The 17,732-nt window shown below is 45.5% G+C and overlaps 1 long non-coding RNA gene across 1 annotated transcript in view; it reads left to right on the forward strand.

Moving 5' to 3' along the window:
• Nucleotides 1-15,664, forward strand: part of LOC135230815 (uncharacterized) — a 21,898-nt gene extending 6,234 nt beyond the window's left edge. The window contains exon 3 of the long non-coding RNA XR_010321553.1: nucleotides 290-15,664. This is a non-coding gene — a long non-coding RNA (uncharacterized LOC135230815). The remainder of the gene's footprint in view (nucleotides 1-289) is intronic.
• The last annotated feature ends 2,068 nt before the right edge of the window (nucleotides 15,665-17,732 follow it).

Genomic DNA, 17,732 nt, shown 5'->3' on the forward strand with positions numbered 1-17,732 from the left:
AGACTCTGGCAGAGAGTTAAAGCCACTGTGGAAAGCAGAAACATCAAAGTAAAGCTTGTCATTACATTGGCAGCAGGGAAACGGGAGTAGGAGTCCATGTACGGTAGCTGGATATCATAAGCACCTGGAAATCTATCATATTTTGGTATCGATTCAGAAGGCGGAATTTCTAGTTGCATGTGTTGCCAGGATATTTCTGTCCCACCGATAGATTATTGTAATGGGCTTGCAATACTGTGTTAAGACTATTGGCACAATTAAAAAAAAATCACCATTATTATATTCACAGGTCTTGATTATGTGGCAAAAATCCGGGCTGCTAATGATCTCCTCTAAGGAAAGAAAAAAATCCCAAAACTTGGAAGGAAAACACCCTAGTGCGCCCCTCCTTCTCCTGGCTGTGAGGAAAGCACCTGGGGCACAGAGAACAGGCGCTGCAGAAGAACAAACACACAAGTGCCATCTTGTCCAGCTTCTCCATTACGCAGAGCCTGGTTGCCGACCAAGTCCTTTCCTGCCCCTGCATGCCAGCCTGGTCCAAAACAGTACTAGTTTCTCTTAAGTTCCTTGTGGAAAATATTTTGTTCCAAGACTGCCCCTGAAGCCCTGAAACACTAATTGTACCTGAACGTTTTAATTGAGCCTCATCGGTTGAACCTTGTGAGGGAGGGGTAGGTCTCCAGAGTCTGAAATAGTAAGGTGAGAGGAGACTCAACTCTAGGTGACACAGTTTGTCTCCTGGTGCCAAAATACACTGCCTCTGGGATCCCTGTTACTTGTGGCAACTTTTCTTTCTTGCTTCCCCTGTTCGCCCCTTACGCTGTATAATTCATACCTTGCCTAGCTGAGTCCTTTCACCTTGATGCCAAGAGACAAGTAGGAATTACAGGGAAACCATGAAAGTCTCTCTAAAATTGGGGCTGGCTGAGCTTGGGAAACTACCATCAAATCAGTCGTTTACCCCCGTAACTAACGGTGTTCTTTAGTTAGGATCTTGTTTTTTAATTTTTCGGTGAAAGTATACACAGTCAAAGATAAATCATTTCAACAATTTCTACGTGTACAATTCAGTGACATTGATTACGTTTTTCAAGTTGTGCTATCATTTTCTGTATTCTTTTCCAAATTATTCCACCACCATTAGCTTAAACTCATTGCCCGCTAAGCTTCCCATGCAACCTTTTGAGTTGCCGTTGTCAATTTGATTTCATATAGATAACTCTTTAAAAGAGCACAATGCTAAAAGCAGAATAAGATAAGCGATTTTTTGGTTCGAAGAAGACTTCAGGGAATAATTTTGGTTTAAGGTTTAAAGTTTAAAGATTACCTCAAGGCAATATTTATGGAGCTTCATCCAGCCTTACTAGCTCCAGAATGTCTGGATTTCATTTAGAATTTGAAATTCTGTTCTGTGTTTTACCCTGTCTTAATCAGGATTCTTCTATAGAATTTTTGATCAAAGCATTCAGTAATGGTAGCCAGGCACCATCCAGTTCTTCTGGTCTCATGGCAAAGGAGGCAGTTGTTCATGGAGGCAACCAGACACACATTTGATTTCCTCCTTCAATTCCTGACTCCCCTTCTTGCTCTATTGCTTCAGGTGAAGAGAGACCAATTGTCATACCTTGGATGGCTGCTTGCTAGCTTTTAAGACCCCAGTCACTACACAACAAATTAGAAGGTAGAACAGAGGTACTCAGAAAAAATATTAAGTCAATTGATTGGGATGCCCCTTGAAACCATGACCCTAAACCTCCAAACCAAGAAAACAAATCCCATGAGATGTTTGGTTGTACATAAGCAGCCTTGATAGTTGGTTTTTTTGGGAGGGGGGAAAAAAAAACACATTTGTCAACTCAACATTTTTCAGATGTATACTTTAGTGATATCGTTTACATTAAAGAGTTGTGTGGGAGCTTGGTTTTTCCCTATTCTATAGAACATGGAAGATCAGACACCTGGGGATTTGTGAAGCAAAGGTGACACATGCTAGAACCTAGCAGTGCTTTTGGTGGATTTGTGATCTGCTTCCTGCAACTCCACAGAACCAAATTCAATACCATTTTAAACAGGGGAAAACCTAGCTCGATCATATTGTTGTTGTTGTTAGGTGCTGTCGAGTTGGTTCCGACTCATAGCGACCCTATGCACAACAGAAGGAAACACTGCCCGGTCCTGCGCCATCCTTACAATCGTCGTTATGCTTGAGCACATTGTTGGAGCCGCTGTGTCAATCCACCTCGTTGAGGGTCTTCCTCTTCTCAGATGAAATTGCTCTGAGAATAACAGCAGTACAGGCCTACTGGCCAAGTTCTTCAGGTTCATTCTTTATTAGAATAGAAACGGCCTGGTGGTATACATACCTGATGATATACCACCATTACAAGTACCAACAGAGCAGAATGGATGTCCAGTTCTGGAAGAAATTTTCTAGGAAACGATAACTCCTTAAATTTGTATAATGATATTTTTCAAAGCATTTTTTTTACATTTTAATTTTTCATTATTCATCTTTTCATTCCACAAAAACTCATGCAGCAGCTGCTATATGCCATGCACTGTGCCACACTTTGGGGAGACAAAGCTCCTGGAGCTCGGTCTCCTGTAATTGTAATAACACTTCCATCAGCAATAGTCCCTGTGATTATTTAAAGGTGTGAACCACACCTATAATGCTGTAATCAAATACAGCATAAACAGGTTCATCTAGCTCACTAAATTCTATTTGTTTACTTGTTCAAGAGATATTTCTTGAGCACTTACTATGAGCTAAGGACTGTGCTTGTCATTGGGGACACAGAAGATTGAAATACGTGTCTCCGCTTCAAGAAGCTGTGAATCTAATAAGAGAGGTGGACACATAAGCAGACAAGTACGATGCAATGTGGGAGCACAGTGTGAAGGACACTTTTCATTATCCACCCAGTATTCATTCTCAATCATTTCTTTCTGGCTAGTAGAGCCCTCTTCCCATTAACCCATTGCCATCGAGTCAATTCCGACTCATAGCGACTCTATAGGACAGAGTAGAACTGCCTCACAGGAGTTTCCAGTGCTGTAAATCTTTACAGAAGCAGAGTGCCACATCTTTCTCCTGCTGGTGGGTTTGAACCACTGACCTTTTGGGTAGTAGCCCAGCACTTAACCACTGTGCCACCAGGGCTCCTTTCTTCCCATTAGGAAAGTGAAAAATGCTTTCTCAGCTTCCCTTTTAACTAGCAAAAGGGCATGTTACCAAATCCTGGCCTATAAGTCTACTGGAAGGATTCTGGGAAAGATTTCCCACCTGAAAAGAGCGATTCCTAGAGGGAAACTTCTATCCCTGTATCTTCTTCCTGATTTTGGATGTTGTCATATGGAGCTGCTACAGTCATCTCGTGGAAGAGTCAAGTGAATTGCAAAGATGACAAATTAGAACTCTGGTGTCATTGAGTCAATCCAGGAATTATCTACTTTCCGACTTGTTGTGAAGAGACAATAAACCGCTATTGTTTAAGTTGCTGTAGGTGTGGGAGTTCTGTTACTTACAACCACAAGCATCCTAATTGATACATGCAATGATAGAGGCATTGTAGTGCAGAGAAAGTGTGCTCCAGGGGCCCCAAGAGAGGTATTTAGGTGACAACTACGCTCAGGTCTTTAAAGATAAGCAGAAATTAATCTAGTAAAGGGCCAAAGGGCACTTTAGGCAGAAAGGATCATAATAAGAGCAGAAAAGCTACCAAATATGTGGGGGAAGCTTATTGGCTACAAGCCTTTAGTGTTGTAGGAGTCTAAGTGTGGAGCTGGGAGTGTTAAGGCTTGAGGCTGTGGAGGTTGGCAAGGGTTGGATTGTACAGCGAGTGAGGCCTTAGTTGCTACAAATGAGCTGTAGCTTTATTTTTTCTGTTGGCTTGGTCAGAACAATGTGAGTGGAAGATGGATTTGAAGCGGACAAAATGAGGCAGGGATTCCAATTAGGAAAATTCAGGAGAGAGAGGAAGGAACAGAATTAAGGTGACGGAACAGAGATGGAGAGGAACAGATGATGCCAGAAAATTCAGGAGGCACACTTGAATAATCTTGTACATCAATGTTATTGTCCATTATGGCAATTAGGCATAAAAGGTAAGTGATGATACCTTGTCAGGTGGCCGAGAACAGAAAGCTGACGTTTATCCTAAATGCCAAAACTATTTTTATCATTTTATATGAAAAATTGAAAAAAGTAATACCTACTTCCCTGTCTTCTTCAGTGGAGTTTACTAGATGTTAACTAACCTTTTCCTGATGACTCATGGTCATCATTATGAAAAGGGAGGCGTCATGGTATAGAGGAAAGGGCTATGTCATGGTATAGAGGAAAGAGACCTGTTAGACATCAGAGGATTTGGGTTTATTCCCAGCTCTGCCATTTGCTAAACTGTGTGATCATGGAAAAGTCACTAAGTCTCTCGGAGGAGTTGTTTTCTCCTCTGCTGCCTGCTTCACAGACTTACTGTGGAGATAAACTGAGATAATGTGAAAGAGCTTGGTAAACCAGAAGGCACCATACAATGAGGTATTATAATACCTTCTGAAGTGAATTGACAGGCAACACAACACCCAGTCTACTTTTGAGACCCATCGTCTTCTCCCTCCCTGTTAGGTTGTTTGTTGTCTCTTTGCGCTCTCCAAAGGCTTTTCTGTCTAGAAGGCCTTTCATCCACACCCCACCTCATTCTCCAAGGGCCATGGGTTAGGAAACCAGAGGTCAAACCTCTAAATTACTTTGTTCGGTTTAACCCAGTAAGGCTCCACGTAGAGGCCTAAGGACCTGTCTTTGGTTCAAGAGATTTGTGTCAGCTATTTTGGGTGCTTAAAGGCCTTTTTCACTTCCGGATTTGGTGCTGCATTCCACAGAACTGAGGTTGTCAGATGTCTGACTTCCAGTTAAGTGGGGTGTAACTACGGTGCTTTTATACTGCCAAATGAACTGTTCAGTTTTTACGCTTCCTGCTTAGTTAGTTCTCTTTTACCTCTCTGTACCCAGTTTTCTATGATACCTTGTACAGATTTATCTTCACCACTGAACCACACACCATGACATAAATTACGACAGAAAACTTAACTGTAACTTTTCAATAGAGGAGATTCTTGCATTTCCTCCCTGAAGGGTTTACGGTCTTTAAGCTTTCCTATTCTCTCCCCTGACATCTGAAAGGGTTCTCGACTTGCATATTGAGGGGCTTCCAGCCCCCAGCACTGATTGTGAGAGCCTAGGATAATTAGGTAATTAGCCGAGAAGACTTATAGCATAGTGCTTAAAGCTTGGACTTTGAGTAGGACCACTTGAACTTGGGTGTATTACATAACCTCTCTGGATCTCAATTTCCTAATCTATAAAATAAGACTAATGCCTTGTTTCAAGGAAACAATGTAATAATGCATATAAAGTACTTATCACAGATCCTGGTACAGAGTAAGCGCCCATTAAAAGGAAGATGATGATACTGGTTAGAAAAACCAATGCTGGGAAACAGTAAGGCTGAGGGAAGCAGGGTGTGGATTCCTTAGGACAAAAGGAGAAGATAGGAGTTGTTAGGAGATGAGGAGTAGAGGATCCTAAAAGAGCATTGGGTTTTTGGGTAGAGTGGATTCCAGACCACAGGCTGGGTTTTGAATTATCTAGCAATTTTTTTTTTTTTTTAGCAAGGGCAGCCCCTGGGATCTGATCTGGGCTAGGTTTGAGATGTAGAGAGGAGAGAGGCTGAGGTATTCACTACCTTCTTCAGGGATCTCAGCCAAGTATGAAACCTGAACCTTCAGAGCAAGAAACTCTCCCTAGACTACTTCATCCCAGATCCTGCCCTTCCTTTCTCACACGTTTTTCCTTCTGAGTACCCATCAGTTTACTCTGTGTGGTAGATTAAAGATGGTCACAAACTCTTTGACATGACCCTCTCAAGAGGTGGGGTCTATTTCCCCTTCTCCTGAATCTTGGCTGACCTTTGACTACTTTGACCGATAGAGTACAGCTGAACTGGTACTGTAAGAGTTCTGGGCCTAGACCTTAAGAGGATTTAAGCTTCCACATTGCTCTCATAGCCCTAAGCCACCACGTAAAAAGTCCAGTTACTCTACTAGAGAAACTGTGTACAAAGACCCAGAAAGGGAAAGGGAAAGGTACCCAGCTGAGTCCAGTTTTTCTGCCATCTCAGCCAAGGTACTAGGCATGTGAGTAAAGCCATCTTGGACCATCCAGCCCAGCTGAGCCACCAGCTGAATACCACTGGGTGACTCCAGTCAGTACCATATGGGGCAGAAGAATCACCCGGCTGAGCCCTGTCCAAATTCCTGACCCAGAAAATTATGAGACATAATAAAATGGTCCTTATTTTGAGCAGCTAAATTTTAGGGTGGTTAATTTCATAACAATAGATTACAGGATATCCTTAAAGGACAAAATAAGGTTTATTTGCAATATTTTCAGTGGGCATAAGGGAATAAAGAGAGCTCTCCATGACCTCTCCGTTAAAATATTATTGGAGATAATTATTGTGGCAGGGAATGTAGTCAATTAAAGGCCTAAAGTTTGGTTGACCTGGGAAAGGAAATTGACCAAAACTTGCCTTACTCCTATAAGGGTGGACTCTATTAATTAAATTATTTCATGGTTAGACAAAAATTTAGGGACATGTTTGGGAGGGAAAGCCACTGAATACTGGAAAAGGGTGGAAGAGACCAGGCTGAAAGAACTGGGAAAATGACTGCAAAACACAATTTCTAGAACTTGACAGTTTTGCTAGGGCCAGCACTGCTTTCTTTCAATCATAAGTGGACAAAAGCCATACACACAGCCTGGAATGTATAGGCACTATCCTCAATACACAGAACCCCAAATCAGGGGAGCTGAGACATGGTGAAGTTATTTGCTCAGGTTATCTGACGTGTCAGTAGAGGAAACGGAATTCTGGTCCAGGACAGAAGAACATACAAATAATGATTGTCTTGGAGTTCTCCGGAACTCTGATTCCTAGAAGTTCAGTCTTTCTTTTCCCAGTGGTTATTTTCCATCATTCTGGGAGGTGAGAAGGGGCAGGCATGCTCCACTATCTTTAGACAAAGGGGGAGAGCTGAGCACTGAGAAATGGGCTTACACACAGCCCACAGCTCTGAAAGAGGCATTCTGGTGTGGTGGGAGAATTTCAAAGGGATCAGGTGTCTGTCCTCAGGCACTTATATTCGACATGGGGATATGGCACCTGCTTCCTCCAAGTGGATGGGGGAAGGCAGAAAGCAATGACTAAGGAAGATCCGGGCAATTATAGCACAATGCTGCTCATGAAGCCAAAGACAGATGGAGTTAGATGAGGCACCAGCCAGAGAAGGCCTCTTGGTGGAGGTGATAGGCATGAATTGGGAAGGAGGGGTGAAAGAGGATATCCTAAGAGCAAATGTCTTATGCAAAATTTCAGAGGTAGAGATAAGCAATGTTCATGTTTAAGACATGATAAGAAAATTGCCCAAGATAGAGCACAGGCCCTCGCTGAGGAGGCAGGAGTGATATGATTAAGAAAGTGGAGGGAGGGAAAGGGTAATTAACCAGGGATCCTGGCCAGATACTCAGGGGCTGTTTCTTTCTCTGAGTCTGAGTTCTCTGATCCCAAAGCCAAGCCTCCAACTCCTCCCAGTTCTACCCTTACATTCTCATTTCCCATCTGTTTCTTCTGCTCTAGCAATGATCATAAGAGCCCTGGTAATAGCTACCATTTGTTGAGTGCTTACTGTGTGTCAGGCACTGCACGACACCCTTCTTGTGCATTTTCTCATTTGACCTTCTTGGAAACACTAAGAGGGTAGCCTGCGCTTTATAGGTGAGCAAACTGTGAAACGGAGCTGGGAGCAGAGGTTTGGTAACTTGCCCCATAAGTCCCTTGTCACTCCTAAGTGACAGAGTGGAAAGGAGGCCAGGCTATTTTCACCTCATGTGTACTGGCTTCCACATTGTGGAAAGGATTGTACGCAGGACCTGCTGCATAACTGGCCGGGGCTGGTGCAAAATGAAAACACAAGCCCCCTTGTTAAAAAATGACTAAGAATTTCAAGATGGTGACAGTAGAGCATTAAATCAAGTGCGGGGCCCTTCTGAGTGCAGGACCCGTGTGACTGACTGCACGGGTTACACCCATGAAACTGGGCCTGATTGTGTGGGTCACTGCAGAGACAGAGGAGGGTCAGACACACTGGGCTGAAGTGCTGCCAGCAGCCTGAGTAGGCCCTCTCTGCTCCACCATTTCCTCTTGCCTTGCCTGGGGAAAATCTCTCGGGACCCTCATTTAGGGAGGACAGGGAGGGAAGGACGGGGAAAGGCAGCAGGAATTGACACTGCCAATGGGGAGGCTGGGGTAAAGCTCCAACTGGGCTGATCTGTCTTCGAGGGACCCCTCACCCCCAGCCTCCAAAAATTCAGGGGGGAGCTGCCTCCGGGTGCAGTTTATGCTGCATCCAGGGTAACATAATATATGGCTATGGAGCCATGCAGTAAGATATGAATGGGATTAATGATCTGGGGACTCATGGCTCTTCAATGCTCTTTAAATCCCTAATTATTTAATGCACGCTTACTGTGTGGCCAGCGCTCTGCTAGGTAATGAGGGCAGGAGGCAGAATAAGTAAAAGGAAAGTTAAAGTTCTTTCCTCAAGGAATTGCACTCTAGTTGGGAATATAAGATTTCAAAACATCAACTATAAGACAATGTCAAATAAGAAACAATTACATGATCAAGCGCCAAAGTATTTGTCATGTTAGTCATGAATATTTTGTGTGCTGCCTGAAAGAGGAGAGGCCAGGGTTGGCTTAAATGAATTAGTATGGAAGGCTTTCATGAGAAGGTGGTATTTGAGTTTGGCTTTGAACTGTGGGTAGGAATCAGAAAACAAAACAAAACAAAACAAAAAAAATACCACCAACAAAAACACCTAGTTGCTGTCAAGTCAACACCAACTCATGGCGACCCCATGTGTGTCAGAGTAGAACTGCACTCCATGAAACCTTCAGTGGCTGAGTTTTTCGAACGAGATTATTAGGCACCTCTGAGTGGACTGGAACCTCCAACCTTTTGGTTAGCAGCCGAGCTCCACCTAGGGGAGTCAGGAATCAGAAAAAGAGGTGGGGGGAAACAATTCAAAGGTGGTGTGTAGAGTGAACAGGAATGTTAACAAAGTAAGCATGGTGATTGTGTGAGCCTGGGAGATGACCAGAGGGCTGAGCCAAGGATGGATGCTGGGCAGAAGAGAGGGCCCTGGAGTCCAGTTTGGCTCTGTGGAAAGCTAGCTGCGTGGCCTTGGGCATTACTTAGGCTTTCGAGCCTAGATTTCCTTCTGTACTTATTTATTTTTTATTGTACTTTAGATGAAGGTTCACAGAGCGAATTAGTTTCTCATTAAACAGTTAGTACACATGTTGTTTTATGACTTTGGTTAACAACCACAACATGTCAACACTGTCCCTTCTCAACCTTGGGTTCCCTATTACCAGCTTTCCTGTTCCCTCCTGCCTTCTAGTCCATGCACCTGGGCTGGTATGCTTCTTTAGTCTCATTTTGTTTTATGGGCCTGTCCAATCTTTGAAGGGTGAACCTCAGGAGTGACTTCATTACTGAGCTGATAGGATGTCCAGGGGCCATACTTTCAGGGTTTCTCCAGTCTATCAGGCCAGCAAGTCTGGTTCTTTCTTTCTGAGTTAGAATTTTATTCTACATTTTTTTCCCAGCTCTGTCCAGGACCCTCTATTGTGATCCCTGTCAGAGCAGTCAGTGGTGGTAGCCGGCCACTATCTAGTTGCACTGGACTCAGTCTGGTGGAGGCTGCGGTAGATGAGGTCCATTAGTCCTTTTGGACTAATCTTTCCCTTGTAACTTTAGTTTTCTTCATTCTTCCTTGCAGAGCCTAGATTTTCTTATAATAGTTTCTGCCTGTTTAGGTCTCTTGGTTGTCAAACGGTTTGTGCTCAACTACTAACCTAAAGGTTGGCAGCTTGAACCCACCCAATGGTACCCCAGAAGAAGGACCTGGCCATCTGATTCCGTTAAGATTAACCCGTTGCCGTAGAGTCAATTCCGACTCATAGCGACCTTATAGGACAAAGTAGAACTGCCCCATAGTGTTTCCAAGGAGCAGGTGGTGGATTTGATCTGCTGGCCTTTTGGTTAGTAGCCGAGCTCTTAACCACTGCGCCACCAGGGCTCCATCTATTGAGAAAACCCTATGGGGCAGTTTCACTCTGTGGAACTGTCTTGGATTCAATTAGAAGGCAAGAGTTTGGCTTGTTTTGGCCTGTTTAGGTTTGTTTTAAGGATTAAATGCAAGTAAAGCATTCAGGATAGAGCCTGGCACAGAGTAATGCTCAAAAAAATGTCAGCTATTATTACAATTATGTATTCTGAAGATACAGTTTCATGCGTAAGTAGGATTGGATTATGAAACACTGCCTCCCATCAAATCCTGGCTCCGATCTTTAGTAGTTGAGCTCACTTGGACGATTTACTTAACTTCCCTGAGCCTGTTTCTTCATCTGAAAATAGAGATGATAATGTCACCTACCTTGTAGGGAAGTGCAAGGATTAAATGACACAATACATATAAAACACTTAGGACAGGGCTTGGTACATAATAAGAGCTAATAAATGTTAAAAAAAAAATGTTAGCTATTTTTTATTATTATAGCTAATGAATGCTCTCAGAATCCTGCGAAGGCTTTTCATTCCCGTGTCGTTGTTGAGGAAACAGAGGCTCAGAGGTTAAGTAACTTGCCCAAGGCTACCCCCACAGTGGCCAGCCAGAACTTCATCCTTTCTATGAAGGAAAAACAGAGTCCAGTCAGCCTTCCTCATCCTCCAAGTTGAAACTCATCTCTTTGATTTCTAAGGAGCTCTGTGCTTCTGGTATTAGACTTAGTAGAGTCTGACTTACACCGCAGTGACTTCCTTGAGGGCGAGGCAGGTGTCTTACTCATCCTTCATGTCCCGGCACCTGACGTCAGCCAGCCCCTGAAGGTGCTCAGGAATGTTTGTTGACTTGAAAGTAGGTGATCGGGGTCAGAGCTCAGGCACAGGCAGAGCCTGTGTCTGGAATGTCAGAGGAGACAGTCAAGTATGACTCGGAGGTTTCGAGTCTGGATGTTGGGACTGTTAAAGAGAGAGGAAGTTGGGAGAAACTGATGGCTTGGGTTTGAGAAGAAACTTGAGGGTGGGGGGATGTAAAGATCAGGTCTAGACAGGTTGTGTTAGAGAGATGGGGGTCAGTTAAATAGGATTCCAGACTGTGAAAACTCATCCGTGCCATCCCCCTACCCCCTCTGTAGACTGGCTTGTGACCTGAGTCAAGCTCCCTGCCCTGGAGTTGCTCCTAATGGGAGAGACCCGAGATACACTCAGGAAGCCACAGTACTTACACAGCCACCTATCAACACGCAGAAATGAAAAAAGTGTTCGGTCACTGTGGTGAGGATGAGGAGTCCTGGGTGAGTGGTGTGGGGCAAGATCAGTCTAGGAAAGCGTCTTGGAGGAGGAGGCTTAGCTTTGGCCAAGACAGGAACAATTAGCTGCTCTAAAGGGGAAAAGAGAATGGGGGGTGGTCCTGCTCATTACAGGGAAGACAGAGGTTTCCTGGCCTTTGCTGGGATCTGGTACTGGTCCCCTAAACCATCAGCAGGAGTGTTGGAGGGAGAACAGATCACAGCTGTTGTGAGGGGGCCCGGAAAGAGATCTCTAGGGAAACGAGGACAAGAATAACCATTCCAATGCCCAGCACCATTCCATCACTCAGCTGCCTTCTTCTTTCACTGACGGGGCTTTTGCTTTCTGCCATGTGGGCACCCTTCACTCCCACCCCCTTGTTCTTCCATCCCCCTCCTTCCTTCCTCATCAGGGTGTGGGGATGAGAAGACCACCCTGCAGCTTGTGGGGAGAGGGGGCTTGGCCACCTGCCTCCTCCCTCGCCTCAGCCCCATCACGATCCATCCTCCTAGGCTGGCAGGGGCCCAGGTGCTGTCCTGACAGACAATTCAAGGGTCCTCCATGTCTCCCAGCCCCCACTCCTATCCCTCCACTCCCCCTGAGCTAGCTATAGTGATAAAACCCTGACACTCAGGAAAGAAGGGAAGGGGGTGAACGGCCCTTTTGGGCTTCTGGCCTCCGAGCTCCCTGCCCTCCCCTGTCCCCCGGTATCTCCAGAGCCCCTCCCTCACCTCCCAGTACTTCCTTCTAGATGTGCCAAAGCCCCAGCCTTCCCCTGCGTACTCCTCCCCCAGCCCTTGCCCCAGCACCCCCGCTGCCTCCAGGAGGGCACAGCAGCACCCGCTGCCCTGGCCTGGGCCAGCTGTGAGGAGCCGAGTGAGGAGGGGCAGGGCCAGCTCAGCTTCTGGGATTTCCCCAGCCTACAGCCAGCAGGAAGTAGGCCTTGGAGAAGGGAAACCTTAGTCTTGGCCTCTGTCCAGCTACTAAGCAAGACCAAAGTTCAGGGGAGGAGCCTGTTTCCCTGGTCAGCTGGGGACTCCCGCTGACCTCTAAGTAGGATTTGGGGGTTTAGGCTTCAGAGGCCCAGATGGCAAGGTCAGAGTTGGGGGAAGAGGAAAGATGGGTGGGACCTGGAGGGGAGTGGGGGTGAGAGAGACATTTTGCTGATCCCCACCTATGTCACCCAGGCCTGGCTTTCTCTGTCTCCAAACTCTGCTGGGTAGTGGTGGGGGTGGGGGTGCCCTGGACTGCGTATCCGCTCCTGAGCTGGGTGTGTGTGCCAGGCGGGCATGGCCTGGGCAGACAGGGTGTCTGCATCCTCAGGGCTGATAAGGGGACTGCAGCTGTACCACCCGCCCCACCCTCATGGGAACCCCAATTGTCGCCCTAGAGAAGAGGGTGTTTGTGGGTACAGGTGGTCCACAAGTGGTCTCATCTTGAGACATACAGGAACTGGGGCAGGAAAGGGGGGTACTGGAAGCTGGTCCTTTCCCTGGTGCCTCAGTGTCCCCTCCTCTGGGGCTGTTGCAGTTGGAAAGTGGTGAGACCTGTGAGTCTGGCTGTGGGCGAATGCCTCCTTTTCTAGTGGCTCTGGCCCACAGGCGCTTCTTGGTCAGTCCTCTTCTCCCTCCTCCCTGGATCTCTCCTCTGCTCTTACCTCTGGTTGCCCTGTTCCCTGGCTCCAAATGAGCCCCTGGGGACCCCTCAGCAGCAAATACAACAGAGAAAGAGCAAGAACCAACCCCCAGAGAGGATGGGGCAGACAACAGTGGTGACAGTGCACATTCCACACCTGGCCCCACGAGCCACCCTTTCCCCATCCCTTCTCCTGCTCTGCTCCTCGAAACCCAGGCTGGGATCCCTTTTTCAGGCCTCTTGTTGGGGGCTGGGCTCTTCCACCCCATACCTTGGGGCAGAGGAAAGAGAGAGAAACTGAGGCAAAGGGGGCGAGGATAGGTGGGAAGGATCTACTGAACGAGCTGGAGTCTGGGTCAGAGTGGGAAGGTAAGGGGTAGCACTCAGGAGCCAAGAACAATAGCGAATTTCTGAGGGTGCAGGGTGAAGCTGCGCGCTGAGCCAGCGCCCCCTGGTGGAAAGTGTGGCAGCAGCGGCGGTAGCCCTGAGCTGGTGATCCAGTCCTGTGGTTGCTGTAGTCTTTCCTGGGTACCTGGAGGTGATGGAGCTCAGATGGTGGAGACTAGAGCCCTGCACAGAGCCCAGGCAAGGTTAGAAGCTCTAACAAGAGTTGGGTTAGAAAAAGACTCCCCAGGAATCAAGAGGTCTGTGTTCTATTTCACTGCTCTTTGGGGACAGCTCCCCTCCCCTGCCCACCTCAGTTTTCTCATCTGTCAAAAACGTGGTGGACACAATACAGGAGAAGTCAACACAACAAGACTAAACCAAAAGCAAAGAAGTTTCTTGAATAAACTGAACACTTCGAAGGCCAGCATAGCAGGGGCGGGGGTTTGGGGACCATGGTTTCAGGGACATCTAAGTCAATTGGCATAATAACATCTATTAAGAAAAGATTCTACATCCCACTTTGGAGAGTGGAGGCTGGGGTCTTAAACGCTAGCAAGCGGCCATCTAAATGCATCAATTGGTCTCAGCCCACCTGGAGCAAGGAAGAATGAAGAGCGCCAAAGACACAAGGTAATTACGAGCCTAAGAGACAGAAAGGACCACATAAACCAGAGACTCCATCAGCCTGAGACCAGAAGAACTAGATGGTGCCTGGCTACAACCGATGATTGCCCTGGCAGGAAACACAACAGAGAACCCTTGAGGGAGCAGGAGAGCAGTGGGATGCAAACCCCAAATTCTCGTAAAAAGACCAGGCTTAATGATCAGACTGGGACTAGAAGGACCCCAGAGGCCATGGTCCCCAGACCTTCTGTTAGCCCAAGACAGGAACCGTTCCCAAAGCCAACTCTTCAGACAGGGATTGGACTGGAATATGGAATGGAAATGATACTGGTGAAGAATGAGCTTCTTGGATCAAGTAGACACATGTAACTATGTTGCCATCTCCTATCTGGAGGGGAGATGAGAGGGCAGAGGGGGCCAGAAGCTGCCTGAATGGACACGAGGAGGGAGAGTGGAGGGAAGGACGATGCTATCTCATTAGGGCGAAAGCAATTAGGAGTGTATAGCAAGGGGTACTTGACGGCACTGGGTTTGTTGGGATCAAGGGGTACGTAAATTTTTGTATGAGAGACTGGCCTGATTTGTAAACTTTCAGTTAAAGCACAATAAAAATTAATTAAAAAAAATTCCTTCAACTCATCTATGTCACTAAAAAAAAAAAAAAAGAAATTTTTTTTCCTCTGTAAACTTCTAACTTTTATAATCTTGTCATTAAATTCACATTGAAAATTGGAAAAAAAAGGCATGTTATACTATGGTATTTTCTGGTGTTTTAATAATAAGACTGAGCAGAGAGTGAATGACAACACTTTGACACTGAAATGCCTGAGTGGAAATTCATGGAGGAGGAGGGCACAGATGTAGGAGAAACTGACCCAGAAGCAGATCCTGAAAGGGCAAAATAATCAGATGAACAAGGATTGGTATACAAGTGGTCCCACAACTTCCAATCACTGTCTAGGCAAAGTGAAACCCAAAAGTCTTAAATAAAGTAACAGAATGTCTCAGCCTAGGACAAAACACAGCAAAGAAAACCTGGGAAAGGTAATACTTAGAAGTTAAAGGAGTAAACAGCCTCCCAGATGCTTGATTGGAAATAAATTTATTTTGCGACTAAATGCATGATGAATTGAGATGAGAAAAAGCTAGAAGACTACTTAGCAGGCATCCACTCTAACCTGGTTACAAAGTTGGGAAAGTCTAGTCTAAGGGTGTAGCATGGAAGTGGGGAGGGACAAATGTACAATGAGTAACTTTCCAAGTAATACCTTCTCTCCTGAGCAAAAGGAAAGACTACATAGAGGATCCAAAACCCAAAACCCATTGCTGTTGGGTCTGACTCACTGCTACCCTATAGAACCAAATACAGCTGCCCACTAGGGCTTCAAAGGCTGTAATCTTTATGGAAGCAGACCGCCACATTTCTCTTCTGCAGAGTGGCTGGGGGGTTTGAATCACTGACCTTTCAGTTAGTAGCCCAATGCTTTAACCACTGTGCCACCAGGGCTCCTACATAAAGGAGAGCTCCTGGGAAAGGACATGTTGTGGACCAGGGCATAGAGAGATAATAAAATCTATGTCCTCAGGGACTTCTCTTCCTCAAAAAAAAAAAAAAAAAAAAGTAGTGGATGTAATGCTGTCTCCAAGCCTCCTTCTGGCTCTGGCATCTGAGGTTCTAGGTGAAAATGGACTTGACCTGACTCCCTGTTACCTCTCTGACCTCAGAATCTCCGACTGCTCTTGCTGGTGCTCTCATGTGCTCCAGCCACACTGGTCTCCTGTTTCTGGAATGCACTAGGCATGATCCTGCTTCAGGCATGATCCCGCCTCAGGGCCTTTTCACAGGCATGTTGCCTCTGCCCGGAAAGTCGTTCCCCCAAATGCCCACTTGCTCACCTCCTTCTAGTCTTTTTTCGAAAGTCTCCTTGATGAGGCCTGTTCTGACTACCTAATTTAATATTGAAACCAACCCCCCAATTCCTGATCCTCACTACTTTGCTCTTTTTCCAGAGCTCTTACCACCTTCTAACACACTATGTGATTTCTTTTTTATTATGATTATTGTGTAGATCCTGTCTCCTTCTAACAGAAGGACAAGGGCAGGGATTTTGTTGGAATCATTCATGGAACAGTGGCTGGATCTCATTAACTACTTGTTGAAGGAATGGGAATACCATTGAAGAAGGTCTGGGCTGGGGGCTGTTATGGATTGAATTGTGTCCTCCAAAAATGTCTGTCAACTTGGCTAGGCCTTGATGCCCAGTATTGTATGAATTGTCCACCATTTTGTCATCTGATATGATTTTCCTATGTGTTGTAAATCCTGTCTCTGTGATGTGATGAGATGGGATTGTTGTTGTTGTTAGGTGCCGCTGACACAATTCTGACTCATAGCGACCCTATGTACAGCAGAAAGAAACACTGCCCGATCCTGCGCCATCCTCATAATCATTGTTAGGCTTGAGCCCATTGTTGCAGCCACTGTGTCAACCCATCTCATTGAGGGTCTTCCTCTTTTCCGCAGACCCTCTGGTTTACTAAGCATGATGTCCTTCTCCAAGGACTGATCACTCCTGATAACGTGTCCAAAGTACGTGATATGTAGTCTCACCATCTTTGCTTCTAAGGAGCATTCTGGTTGTACTTCTTCCAAAACAGATTTGTTCATTCTTTTGGCAGTCCATGGTATATTCAATATTCTTCACCTACACCGCAATTCAAAGGTGTCAATTCTTCTTCGGTCTTCCTTATTCAGTGTCCAGCTTTCACACGCATTTGAGGTGATTGAAAACACCATGGCTTGGGTCAGGCGCACCTTAGTCTTCAAGGTGACATCTTCCTTTTCAATACTTTTGAAGAGATCTTTTGCAGCATATTTGCCCAATGCTAGGAGTCTTGATTTCGTGACTGCTGCTTCCATGGGTGTTGATTGTGGATCCAAGTAAAATGGAATCCTTGACAACTTCAGTCTTTTCTCTGCTTTTCAAAGATCGTCACCAAAATTTTACTTGTTTGTGATATTAATGATATTGTTCAATGGGATTAGTGGCAGCTATGTTAATGAGGCAAGACTCACTCTACAAGATTAGATTGTGTCTTAAATCAGTCTCTTGAGATATAAAAGACAGAAGTGTGCAGAGAGACATGGGGACCTCATATTTATTTTGTAGATATGGTTGTGCTACTGTGAACAAAATAGGATTTCATTGGAAGTGACCATGTTGCTGATGAGCTATAATAGGCCGGGGAGAGCAAGAAGAAGGTGAGAGCTCTTAAGGGAGAAGAGAACATAGCTTGGTTCCTACCATTCACTTTATCAACAATCTGGTACCCAGTTTATCTACATCAGAAATTTTCAGCATGATCCAAAGAACATTAATTCTGAGAGATGCTCCTCAAAAAAGGAAGCAAAGTTCAGGTACATTTGGGAAATCCTAGAGACCAGATCATCTCGTTGTGAGATATTCATAGTCCCTGAGTCAGAATCGACTTTATGGCAATGGGACTTCAGTGGGAACATAGGTTTAATTCTTTGATCTAGTATTTCACAACACATACAACCAGGTGATCCAACAGAATGGAAAAATTATCAAACAATATCATTAGTAT

This window comes from Loxodonta africana, chromosome 3 (assembly GCF_030014295.1).
Source record: "Loxodonta africana isolate mLoxAfr1 chromosome 3, mLoxAfr1.hap2, whole genome shotgun sequence".
Classification (NCBI taxonomy): domain Eukaryota; kingdom Metazoa; phylum Chordata; class Mammalia; order Proboscidea; family Elephantidae; genus Loxodonta; species Loxodonta africana.